This window comes from Gymnoscopelus microlampas (genome assembly GCF_963454915.1).
Source record: "Gymnoscopelus microlampas genome assembly, chromosome: 22".
NCBI lineage: Eukaryota > Metazoa > Chordata > Actinopteri > Myctophiformes > Myctophidae > Gymnoscopelus > Gymnoscopelus microlampas.
Genome location: NC_139959.1, coordinates 14005449 through 14019536, shown reverse-complemented (window position 1 = coordinate 14019536; position 14088 = coordinate 14005449).

Sequence of the window (14088 nt, the reverse complement as noted above, 5' to 3'; positions counted from 1 at the left end):
ACTGACTATGGCTCCATGTGACTGAGCCTGAGTGACTCCTCAAGCCCTCTGTCTGCTTCCCAGCCTCCCTCCATCCAGCCTGGAGCCTACAATGAGAGGAGGAGAGCAGTGGTGGAAAAAGTACTCAAATGTATTGTACTTAAGTAAAAGTATCAATACCCTATTGTAGAAATACTATGTTACTTGTTTGTAAGTCAACCTTTACTTGAGTAAAAGCACAAAAGTATTGGCATCGAAATGTTCTTAAAGTACCAAAAGTAGAAAGTACTCCTTTTCAAATGTATAAAATGTATACAAATCCTTTGAAAATAGCAGATCTACAAGCTCACAGCATGCATTGTGAGCTTGTAGATCGGCTATTTTCAAATGGACGAAATGTATATAGGACTGTTAGTGGTTAATGTATTGTAATAATAATCTAAATCTACTAAGTAAGTTTTCAAATAATTGTAGTGGAATCAAAAGTACAATATTTGTCTCTGAGATGTAGTGGAGTAGAAATAAAAGTACTGGAAACTGGAAATACTCCAGTAAAGTAAAAAAGCAACCTCAAAATTGTACTTATGTACAGTACATGTACTTAGTTACTTTCCACCACTGAGTACCTGATGCACCACAACAGGAAAGTGATACAAAGTAATTAAAAGGCAGCACTGTACCGGATACAGTGTATCAATCAGTCAGTGTACACAGTCCTAACCTTGTGGATTGTAGGGCAGTGATGATAACATCTCTCAACTCTCTCTCTCTCTCTCTCTCTCTCTCTCTCTCTCTCTCTCTCTCTCTCTCTCTCTCTCTCTCTCTCTGCAGTCACAGCAAATGCCTAATGAAAGAATGGCTCTACTGTTGTTCAGCCGCAAACCCCAGTTTAATTAAGTTGCAAATTAATTTGCGTGATAACAACATGCACTGGTTGTAGACCTCACATAAAATGCATTAGTCTACTATTAGAGAGAAGGGGAAGGGGAAGACAGAGCTGAATTGCACATGTGCATGCATGCAGGCCAGGGATAGAGCCTAGCTGATTATTCTAATAATGTGGTGATCCCCAGCCAGGCATCACTCTTATCATACCCAGACATTACCATGTCTGGTCTGGGCACCATGTCTTAAGACACGTCACAAGATACTGCTTTGAAGATGTCTTGAGATGTACAAAGAAAGACGGCACTGGAGCAACTCGGACAGTTGAATCCCTTTTCATTTTAAGGGTGCAAATAAAAAGGAATGACAAGTTAACGTATCGACGTCAATACATCTTTGTCATGTCTTGAGATGTCTTGCGGTATGGAGTATGATGCTTTTACTTGGAAGTCGTGAAAGACTCAAACAGGCAGAAACACAGGCAGCCAGACAAACAGAGATTGTGGGTTACACTGTGAAAAAAAAGACCTGAGATCCTTCTGGAGAGGAAAGCCAAATCCAAACTAGTAAGAACTTCTTCTCCTCTCATGGGTCATCTGACGGTGACCAGAAATATCTGAATCAAAACATATTATTTTGTTTGTTTGGTCTTGCATTGTGTTGGCAAAACTAAAGCAAACTAGACAGCATGCACTTAGGCCTACACATCCCATCTGAAGAAGTTTGTTAAAAAGTGAGAATAGGCTATATTTGCTGAATAAAAGCAGCTTCAACAGCTTTTCACTATTTCATTAATACACAGCTTAGCTGCAGTAATACTCTGGAATAGACTATTAGTGTATAATGGCTGTGTTGTTCCATTTGCACAGTTTCTTTTTATGTGGTATCTTAAGCATTCAGTGTTAATTTATTGAGCAGATCTTCCCCTGCTCTGCCAGATCCCTATCCATCACACCATGGTCGGAATTTATGACAAGACTTTGCCAAATATTTAATGTAAATGTAGGGGACTGTGCAAAAATTGACACACACACACGCACGCACGCACGCACGCACGCACGCACGCACGCACGCACGCACGCACGCACGCACGCACACACACACACACACACACACACACACACACACACACACACACACACACACACCAGCATCTGATGCACCAAACTATATAATTTGAATTAGACAAATTAGAGATTTGTTTTAATTAGGAGATGATTTCAAGTAATCTGAAAGTGAACAACATTGCATACAGCTTCACCAATAGTGCAGGGTAAGATCACGTAAATAGCAGCACCAAACCCTGGTTTAACATCACCATCTTAAATGAATTATGCCGTTTAGACGGTGTTCAGGGAGTCATTTTCATTCTGTCATTGTGTCATATTAATTAGGTTTAGCATATCAACAAGTAGGCCTATAGATTCATTTAGCTCCCCATTCTGCAGTAAAATCACACAATTCCTTCCATGCTATAATGTGCCAATGGCTATTCTGGTGTCATTGATCTGACGGGCATACAAGCAGTGGTGTAAAGTAACTACTAAGTACTTACTAAGTACTCAAGTACTGTACTTAAGTACAATTTAGAGTTTTTTTTGTTTACTTTACTGGATGGAGTATTTGCAATTTTCTGTACTTTTACTTTTACTCCACTACAATTATTTGAAAACTTTAGTTACTAGTTACTTTATAGATTTTGATTATCATTACAAAACATACATTAACCACTTCAGCCCTATATACATTTCGGCCATTTGAAAATAGCCATCTACAAGCTCACAATGCTTCGCAATGCTTGTAGATCTGCTATTTTCATACATTTTTATACATTGGAAAACTTGTGAAACGGGACATTCTGCATAATGAGTACTTTATACTTTTGGTACTTTAAGTACATTCTGATACCAATACTTTTGTACTTTTACTTGTAACATAGTACTTCTACATTGCAGTATTGATACTTTTACTCAAGTGAAAAATGTTTTTTCCACCACTGAGCAAATTACATCCACTGTAATGTAAGGTAAAAGACCAGGTGAGTCGAGGACAGTGTAGTAAAGTGTAGGAAGTGTAGTAAATCTTGACATAGACTATACTCTGGTGGCCACACATGGAACTGCATGCAGTGGGCACAGAGCATGATAATAATGGGTTGTGTTGTGTTATTTCTCTACCACCAGAGGTCACTGTTGTTTGCAAGTATAATTACCCTCCGTCTAAAAGTCATGGGGCCATGTATGTTTATGCTGTCTTTGATTGATTGATTGATTGAATACTTTATTAACAGTTTGCAAAAAAAGAAAAGCACAGGGAGTACTGTTCTGTACAAGGTCTTCTAAGAGGATTAAAACCCAAGAAAGCACTATGGCTTGTTTCCATTGGGGTCCTCCTGTGTATTCAATTCATCGAAACATTTAATGACAGACAAATATACAATACTATGCAAAAACATCATATAAACGAGTAGTAATCAAAAAGAAGAATATGTACAGTAAACATTTTACTGTACATAAGTGCTCTTTTAGAGCGGCTTTGAAGGAGAGTAAGGATTCACACTTTTTTATCAGTTGGTACGGCATTCCACATTTTGGTGGCATAGCAGTAGAATGAATTTAACCCAGGGGTCTTCAACGTTTTCAGCCCAAGGACCCCCTAGCTGAGAGAGAGATGAAGCAGGGACCCCCACTATATTTTATACAATTGTGTTTCAGATTAAACTTTTTTTGTTTACGTGGTCTGCTGTTTTTTCCCTCTACACGATAGCTCTTTGCCAAAAATAGGCGATCTATCTATCTAGATCTGCTATTTTTGGCTAAAGTTCTGCTCAGAAAAGGGATGTTAGGGTTCAAGTGGTTAAGGGGGAAAAAAAAGCCAAATCTGGGTTGAACGTGATTTGTGGAGCTCCCTCTGGTGTTTTGTTTTTAGACGTCTTTGACGATTTTGAAGTAGTTTGACAGGTACATGGGTGTCTTTGTGGTGAAGAGTCCTCTACCCTGAGCCATCCCACCCTAGCAAAATGAGCAGGGGTTAGATGTAAGGCCAAGCAGTAGCCTGACCAGTTTGTTTTGGGATGTCTGGAGCCTTATTTTTAAGGCCTTTGTGGTGCTATGGTACCATGAGGTGCATACATAGTCGAAGTTGGATGAGTGCTCCAGCTAGAGTCCTCAATGTATTCCTGATCAGTGAGGAGATCCTGTACAAACATCTTGTTCTTTGGTTGTTCTTGTAGCTACCTACTCTGGGACGCTGACATTGACAATCAAGTTAGTTTGTAAGAAGTTAGTTTCTCTTGGCTACCCACGCAACAACAAAGCTAATACTTTTAATGACACACTATCCCCAGAGAGGGGAAAAAGTTACTAAAGTTGTGCCTTAGAGCAAGAAAAACAAATCAAGAAACCTTGCTGTAGCAGCTAAACTGAGGATGGTTTTCCATTAACCTCTTGACCCCCTTTGGATTTTATAGCCCATGACTATGCTTTGAGGAATTTAATCGTAGCTTTAGTGGGGTGAATGCTGCCAGGAAGTATTCTGTACAATCCATTGAACAAAGCAGGCGTGTCAGAGTCAGACTGATATGAATGAGTCATTCACAATGACCTTATCCAGTATTTACACTTACCATTAAAGATGAGTTGAGATAAGAGTGTTGGTTTAACTTGATATGGACGTGTAAACCCATACTCCTACTCCTACCCACAGTGGTGTAAAAAGTACTTACTTGAGTAAAAGTATCAACACTGCAATGTAGAAATACTCTGTTAAAGTAAAAGTCTGGAATTAAAAGATTCCTTGAGTAAAAGTACAAAGGTATTGGTATTCAAATGTACTTAAAGTACCAAAAGTAGAAAGTACTCATTATGCATAAGGTCCCATTTCACAAGTTTTCAAATGTATATTAAAAAGCTTTTGAAAATAGCAGATCTACAAGCTCACAATGCGTCGCATCGCGATGCATTGTGAGCTTGTATTTCTGCTATTTTCAAAGTGTAGGGCTGAAGTGATTAATGTATGTTTTGTAATAATAATCCAGATCTACTAAGTAACTTGTAAATAATTGTACTGGGGTAAAAGTATAATATTTGCTTCTGAGATGTGGAGTGGAAGTATAAGTACTGAAAATTGGAAATACTCCAGAAAATTAAAAAATACTTCAAAATTGTACTCAAGTACAGTAAATGTACTTAGTTACTTTACACCACTGCCTACCCATATACCTGTCATGCGTGTATCCGTTTATGCGAGCCAAAACCAACATGGCTCTGATGTGGGTGTCAGTTACAGCTATAATTTGATCTTTTCTTCTGAATAACTCTACAAGAGAGTCTGTCTGTCTGTCTGTCTGTCTGTCTGTCTGTCTGTCTGTCTGTCTGTCTGTCTGTCTGTCTGTCTGTCTGTCTGTCTGTCTGTCTGTCTGTCTGTCTGTCTGTCTGGCTGGCTGTCTGTCTGTCTGTCTGTCTGTCTGTCTGTCTGTCTGTCTGTCTTGTCTGTCTGTTTGTCCGGCCAATCAGTGCAAACAGAAATGTAAAAAAAATAAATAGAATGTGGTAGGAGGGTGAGGTGGTGTTTGAAATAGGTTTATTACATGTGGGTGCTCACTCCTCCTAAGGGGTAAACTAAGATATTAATACTGCATCAGAGCATATCTAGTTTTATGTGATGAATATTATGCCAAATGCAGAAAGAAATCTTTCATAATTCATTTAACTGTCTGTTAATAATAATAACTGTGTACATACTGTATAAATAACATGCAATATTTTATCCATGCATTCAGTCTGAAGCAGGAAAATGATAAACAAAACAAAAAAACATTATTTTAATTAAATCAAACTGCATTTCACTTCACTTTTGGTTTTGCCTGTGTGTGTGATTGATTGATTGATGTATTTAGTAAGACATGAGAACAACAGTACATGGAAGTACAAATTCACAATACAAGGTCGAAGACTCATAAAGCACTAAGCTTGTTTAAAATGAGATCCCCATGCACACAAATCAAACCCTGTAAACCCTCCCTGAATATCAAAAACAGAAATTGGATTAATCTTGAAAGTGATAATCAAACTATATTTCACAGTGGGTGATAGAGGCACACCCCCGAGTGAGCATGCAGACACTTCTAATACTTCTAAAACAGTATTCCTACCCAGTCTCAGCACAGAGCAATGCAGTATGTAATGAAATCTCCAGTCCACAAGATCAAGCGTTCTGCTTGTCATTGTAGCATGCCACTGTGACTATGTCATCCAAAACTGTGATATTTGCACAGGCATGCCATAATGTTTCCAACACAGACAATATCTACTTAGTACAAGTATTACACCAAGATTCCACCTCTTTCTAGCACCCCTCCGCCAGCCCTCAACTGCCCTCTGTGTTCATAGCAATTCGAGTGGGTATTGTCGGCGATATCATTGAAAATAATGACCAATAAATCCCTAGAGCTCTGACAGCTTTTGTCATTGTCACTGTTAAGTGTGTGCGCAATGACATACTGTAGACTGACTTGGTGTGACTCACATAGCACCCCTTATCCACTTTTATTAGATTTGTCCCACAATCCAGTCGATATTTTCTTCTGCCATTGCCCCCACGTAGTGCCTCATCTTTATGGCCAAGTTCCAAGTTCCCTGATTCTTATTAACCACTGTCTTTGAACAATTCCACGCTACAGAGGGAAGAGGGTGGGTTGCAGATGTTGAAGCAAAGTTTGAGTAACTCGTCTTTCATCTTTTTAGCCCCGCTAGCGGCGAGGATCTTAAAAGCAAGGCAATGTCTGTCGGTTGGTTGGTTGGTCAGTCCATCTGTCCGTCCAGCACTTTGGATTCAACTACTATATTCAAATATCTCGATAACTACTGTCTGGATTACCATGACATTTGATGTGCACCTTCATGGTCCCTGGAGGTCCCTGAAGAACCCTACTGATTTTGATAACCCAATGTCCTTTCCTTTAGAATCTATGGATACATTTAAATTGTATACAACTCAGTCGTGCACAAGAGGTGGTAAAACATACCCTTTCTATTGCCTTAACGCACCGGTTATCTGAAAGATTTGTGTTAATTTCCCAGGCAGCTCTAGTTTTCCCAGGCAGCTCTAGTTTTTGTGATATATTTATTGTTAAAGGACATAATGCCAAGATAAACCTGGGAGATGAGTGAATTCTGGTTCTGCTCAAGTTTGAGTAATTCCTCCCATGGTCGCATAGTTGGTAATGAGGGAAAGGAATGGAATTGGGTGGATACATAATGTCGTACTTGAAAGCAACAAAAAAAGGTGCGAGCTTGGCAGGGTATATTTATTTGATATATGTAAAATGGGAAAATATATTATCATAGTAGAAGTCTTGGAAATGGTAAATTCCCCCTCTGTCCAAAACAGAGGGGGAGAATTAGTGGTTATTGGTAACTCAGGATTAACTTAATTGTATCCCTTTCGTTGGAAGGTCTTCTTCTGACTTACCCTCTTTCCCACTCATTATGAGCGTGACAATTTTTTCTGGCCCCCGGTTAGGCATGTCTATGGTGACTCCCAGACGACACAATCTTTACCCATGCCCCCCTCCTTCACTTAACTCTCACCCAGAGGGGTAAAAGGTCATAGATGTGCACTCACAGTCCTGCATGGCCGGGGGCCAGCTGGGACCTCTCAGATCCAACAGAGGCCCCCCAAGACAACACAAAGAGCTGCAGTCACCCCACAGTTTGACCAGAGCCCCCACCACCCAGCACCACCTCAGGCAGCGTGAGCCCTGCTCTGGGTCTCCGGAGGCTTTATCAAAGAGCTCATTCACGCTCTGGCTTCCACTCCCAACACAGTTTGCGACTGAAACGCGGTGATTTACCGGACCTCTGTGCCAGCAGTGGCATCCGGACTGTCCCAAGTCATACCGTATATAAGACTTAGCTCTGTGAGAAATGTTTGGTTCTCCACCTATGCCACAAGCCACAGCCCTGGGCAGAGCCGTACGCCTCAGTCCACGTTCCTGTGTGTTAAAAACAACAAAACGACCACCACACGGACTCCCAGACAGGCGGAGGCGGTGGCCTCAACCTACGTCTCTATGGTCAAGAAGTCATGCTTCAATTGGCCGGCCAACGTAAGAGTCTTTATATGCATGTAATTTCACTCTCCCCACAACTCCCCGAACATGATATACATGGAAGGCAGAGCAAGCATTTTATGAATATGCCCCTGTGTGCAGCTGTCATAGCATTCAAAAACACTTCAGTTTATGTGATTTTCAAAAAATAGTAATGTCAATAAGATCCTGCATCAATCTTACTACATTGAATTAAAAAAAATGTTTTCAGAGGAAAGGGAGGATTCTATTTCTGTTAGAGCACACTTTATTTTGGGGTGATATAGTTTTTTAACTTCCTGATATGATGTTAACCATAATTTAGATCAGTGGTTCTCAAAGTGGGGCCTGGGGACCCCCAGGGGTCCTTGAGGGAGTTCCAGGGGGTCTCCAGCAAAATGTGTTAATACTGTATAACATCAAAATCCCTTTAACCACTTTAACCCTACGTAGGCTGAAAATTGCTGATCGAGTTGTAAGCTTGTAGATCTGCTATTTTCAAAAATATCATTAAAAAAAAGTGAAAATGTGGAATAATTTTGAAACATTCTTGGAGGTCCCTGGCACAGAATGTTTTCAAATGGGGTCCACGGCCAAATACATATTACTTTGGGGGTCCTTGACATGAAAAGGGTTGAGAACCACTGATTTAGATTAAACCAGTGGTTCCCAACTTTTTATCGTTGAACACGATTAACCACTTAAACCCCATTTTATGTCAAATAGCAAAACTAGCCATTCTACGACTAACTCATGGCGTTGAGCTTGTAGAACTGCTATTTTCCCAAATGTTTGCCTATTTTCACTGAATGTTCACCTATTTTAACATGCCCAATATAGGTATGCTAGGGTTCATGGTGTTAGATTTAACAGTGTTATTATTGTACTTCAGAATGATGTTACTATGTTAGCTATGTTAAGCTTATAGGTATGCCGTATAATGAGCTAAACTCATATTGAGAACACAATTGCAGCAGTTCTGATTTTGTGCAACATGCTTAACATTTTTGACTACCTCAAAACAGACAAGCACCCCCCCCCCCACCCCCCCCCCCCCCCCCGTGATCTTTCGCGCCCCAAACCCCAGGTTGGGAAACACTGGATTAAACAATGAACTGTCGACACACTATTCTGCTTCAATGTGGTGAGCAGATTTATTATCACGCGGACCATGTGTGCACATGGGTTATAATGACTGACGTGTGGTGCCAGAGATCAAAGACCACAAACAGAGCATTTCACAAACCAGTGATCTTAATTTCTGATGGTTTTGCCGTCCCTTTGCAGCTCGATGATAGGGCCTGGGGGCGTGCATTTTGTCTCTGCTTCTCTAAAGCTTTGTTTCAAAGCAGCCATGACTGTCAGCCATAGAGTTTGATCCCTCAATAAGACCTCCAGAGCATTCTAAACACAAATTAAAACAAAAAAAGAGAGGACAGGAGCTGTTACTTTAATCCTATTCTTAAGTCTTCTGTTGTCAGACTATATTCATTGTGGTGCCAGGACTACTGCTCCGTACAGTGGGAACTGTGTTTTACATGTGAACACCTGCATGCTTTGCAATGTCATTATGCCAACTGTATAATTATATGACTTTTGAGACATTGCTGTACTGTCCCTATCTCTTGTTCGCTGAACTGGGCGTTGGGGAATAGCATTCCTATACGTATGTTTGGGAGGTGTGCGGTGGGTCGAGGGATGGGATCCAATATGGTGGAGGGGTGCGGTGGGGGTCTGTTGTACAGTAATTGGGTGTAAAACAGGTGGCGTGCTGTTGACATTGGAGGGAAGCATGTGAAAAATGTGCTGCCGCCATGCAATCACAAAGGGAAAAGGCTGGCGGTTGACTTAGACATTTAATCACTGTGTTGGATGATAAGTAGAGGATCAAACGGAGGCACGCATAGCCTAGAATAACAGGGAGAGCCACGTAAAGCTCCATGGGGATCCCTAATAGAGGTAAGCCAAGGCATTGACAAAGCTGGGATAGCTGGGGTGTCACACTGCCCTATAGCCAGGGTAGAAAATTTGTTTTTTTTGTCATTCTTTCTCATTATTTATATGCAGTGATATTGGGAGTTCAAGTTGCTCTTGAAGATTGCCAGTATGGCTTGACACAGTTAGCTCAGCGTTACAGTACAGACTATGACCAGCACAGGGTTAGGTTTAGGGTTACCTAACCCTAACCCTAACCCATGGCCAGGGGCGGGGATTATGTTTTCACTCCTGTGAGAATTTCCGTCTGTCTGTCTGTCTGTCTGTGAACAGTTAATCTTGGGTAACGCTGGACTGAATCGTGTGAAACTTTGCACACACTCCCTGTAGGTCAACAAATAACCTTGCTCCTCCAAATTTTCAAATTGGCCTCATGGTGGCGTTATAACAGTCTGCTTCATGTTTTGACCATAGAGTGCATACTCCCTTTTTGGTTCTTCCACGCTTGGGGTCGATGATGTCGCGTGACCCTTCCGCGTCATTGTGTCTTGCATGTTCAGTAGTGTCTACCTCTGTGTGTAATCCCGTGCACAAGCCTGTGTGCAATCTTGTGAGTCGAGCCCATTGGTCAAAACTGTTTTTTACTAATTTGTGTAATGGGCCCCAGCTGTGGTAAGCTGCACTACCAGAGTCCGCTCGTGCTTCACTTTTCCCTCCCGGTTCCGGGGGCTTGGTTTTGACCTAGGCCTTTTGAACCATAAGGCGTACAATAAATGTTCCCCCCGATGGATAGGATCATGACACAACTTACCATATAGGCCACGCCCATTTCCACCTGACAACATTTTCTTGTTTGTGTTTGTATTAACAAAACACTACTACTCCTACAGATTTTGTCCAAATCAGTACACACTATCTCTGAAGTACATTACAGACAGTCATTTAGCAGACGCTTTTATCCAAAGCGATTTACAATAAGTGCATTCAACATAGGTAGGGAACGAAACTACTAATCACCAGAAGTCTTAAGTGCATTTTCTGCTAAAACAGGCAACCAAGAGTGTACCTAGCGCTAAGGTAAAAGTGCAATATATCAGCTACCTACTTTCTTAAACAGCTGAAACAAATAGCAAAATCAAATGAGCAAGAGCTAAAACAAATAAGTGTATTGACTAGGGTTGTCCGATATTGGCTTTTTTACCGATAACCGATATACCGATATTGTCCAACTCTTAATTACCGATACCGATATCAACCGATACCGATATATGCGGGGATTATTGTGATTAGGGTAAGCTCAAATTTCATATCACACACACCATATACAGTAAGAACTCCTGTAACTTATTTATATAGCAAAAAAAATAAATTAAAAAAAAAATGTTTTTTTTTTTCAAAAACCGATACCGATATTTTCCCGGTATCAATTTTTATGCTAATATCGGCCGATAATATCGGGAGGCCAATAATATCGGACATCCCTAGTATTGACTAAAGAAGATCTAATAAAACAATACAATAATAAAACAAGAGTTCGTACAACTAGTTAACAACAAGTAGGCAAGGCGAAGAGGAAGGGTAGTGTTTCCTGAAGAGGTGGGTTTTCAGCCTGCGGCGAAAGATGGGCAGTGACTCTGCTGTCCTGACATCAGTGGGGAGTTCATTCCACCACTGTGGGGCCAGAACAGAAAAAAGTTGTGACTGTGTAGATCGACCAGAAGGACCCTTGAGCGACGAGGCAATCAGTCGCCCCGAGGTGGCAGACCGAAGTGGTCGGGCAGGGCTGTAAGCATCGACCATAGCCCGGAGGTAAGAAGGAGCTGTTCCTTTCACAGGCTAGCACCAAGGTTTTAAACTGGATGCGAGCCGCTACGGGGAGCCAGTGTAGAGAACGGAGAAGGATAGTTGTGTGGGAGAACTTGGGGCGGTTGAACACCAGACGAGCCGCAGCTTTCTGAACAAGCTCCAGAGGTCTGATGGCAGATGCCGGAGCACCAGCAAGGAGGGAGTTGCAGTAGTCCAGGCGGGAGATGACAAGAGCCTGGATGAGCACCTGGGCTGCCTTCTCCGTGAGGAAGGGGCGAATCCTCCTGATGTTGTAGAGGAGGAATCTGCAGGACCGTGTCACCGATGCGTTTCTAAAGTGATCAACATGTACAGTATCAGTCAGATTTGTCAAATTCCCTTCCAATTGGTTCGATTGGCTTCCAAAGTTTGAGTAAGGGGCTCCTTTTGCAAAAACATGGCGCAAATCATGAAGCAGCGTCCCACCTACCCCAAATTTGAATCACATATTAAGGGACCTCTAAACAACAGAGCCAAAAGCAACTGCACTTACACCTATAGGCGGCGCAAACACATGTTACAAAGGTCACTGTTTGTTGCCGAAATGTGATTATTTTTTCCCACCTCCCCCGTCTTGTGATTGGCTAGATGCACTCTGTCTAGCCACTTTAGAGTTTGTTTGAGACACGACCTCGCCTTTCCCACCGGATCGCAACTTCTGTGTTTCGCCCCCTTCTGTGCATAAGAACTGCATAACGCACACAGAACTGCTTCGCCCCTATATGCGTCACATTCCAGGAGGACAGCACTGACCACCTTTCCACCGTGGTGGAAAATAGTGCTCGCTGGCACTGCCTGGGGGGGGGGGGGGTAATTTACGTTTCTGTCCATATCGGTATATAACTCGAACAGCGCTGAGTCAGCTCTTGGACTTCGCAACGTTCGGCAGGCTGCTCAGCGGTGCATCTCATTGCTCAAGTCCACTAAGACGGCACGCCTCCCTTGCGTTTCAATGTTGTAGCGCTCCTTTAGCAGCCGCTGCTTCTAAATTTCACCGCTTGGTGCCCTCCCCACCCCCCAGGTTGGTGCCCTGTGCTTCAGCACCTCAAGCCCGTTGGATAAGCCACCACTGAACCCACCTACAAAAAGGTAAACTGCGGTCCCAAAAGGGGCTATGTCCTAACAACTGCACCCCACACTGTCAGCCTGGCTCAGCCCTGGGGTAGGATCTGCGCTCCGAGGAGCACCCTTTTCTGGTATTGTATTGTAGGCTAATAGTTTCGCAGAATATGGCACTCAACATTTATAAAGGCTGTGTTAGTGACAAATAAACCCTCATGAAAATTGCATCTCTTTCTTGACACAGATAGTCCATGAGCCAGACAAGATTTCATTATCGAAAGAGTGGGCAAAACCAAACCTATATTAAATTGTTCATAGGGTCAATACGAGTAAATAAATATATGACAACCTCTCCACAGGAGTAGCTTTTTCATGGTTATCACACATTTTGTAATTTTCCCCATACGTACATGACAGGTGAAAAAATTACAAAATTTAAAAAAGAGTTATCATAATGAAACTTCCTGAGTTGATTACTTACATGAAGACAATGATTTATCGTATTACAAGTTTTCTGAAATTGTATATTTAAATATGCAAATTAGGCATTATGAAAATATGCCCGAAACATTGGAAAAAGCCAGAGTCAACATTCTTATTTCATTTTGTTAAGATGTTGGAGTCAAAGGTTTTTAACGAGGGAATATTCAATATCGGGCTCAATTTTGGGGCTCTGGCTCATGGACTAAATGCCTAATTTGCATATTCAAATATACAATTTCAGAAAACTTGTAATACGATAAATCATTGTCTTCATGTAAGTAATCAACTCAGGAAGTTTCATTATGATAACTCTTTTTTAAATTTTGTCATTTTTTCACCTGTCATGTATGGGGAAAATTACAAAATGTGTGATAACCATGAAAAAGCTACTCCTGTGGAGAGGTTATCATATATTTATTTACTCGTATTGACCCTATGAACAATTGAATATAGGTTTGGTTTTGCCCACTCTTTGATTGATTGATTGATGTACTTTATTTAGTAAGACATGAGAACAACAGTACATGGAAGTACAAATTCACAATACGAGGTCTACTAAACTGGAAGACTCATAAAAGCACTGAGCTTGTTTCAAATGAGTTCCCCACGCACACAATCATGATGATCATGATCGATAATCATTGGCCAATTTTGGGGCTCTGGCTCATGGACTAAGACATGTTGCATGAGTTTTATCGAAAGACAGATTTTATCATGGCAGATCACGAAAAAGTTATGTGCAATGCACAATCATCACATCCCGGCGGCAGTGGCACGTACACTAGCTGGCACACCAGAGAGGGATCCAG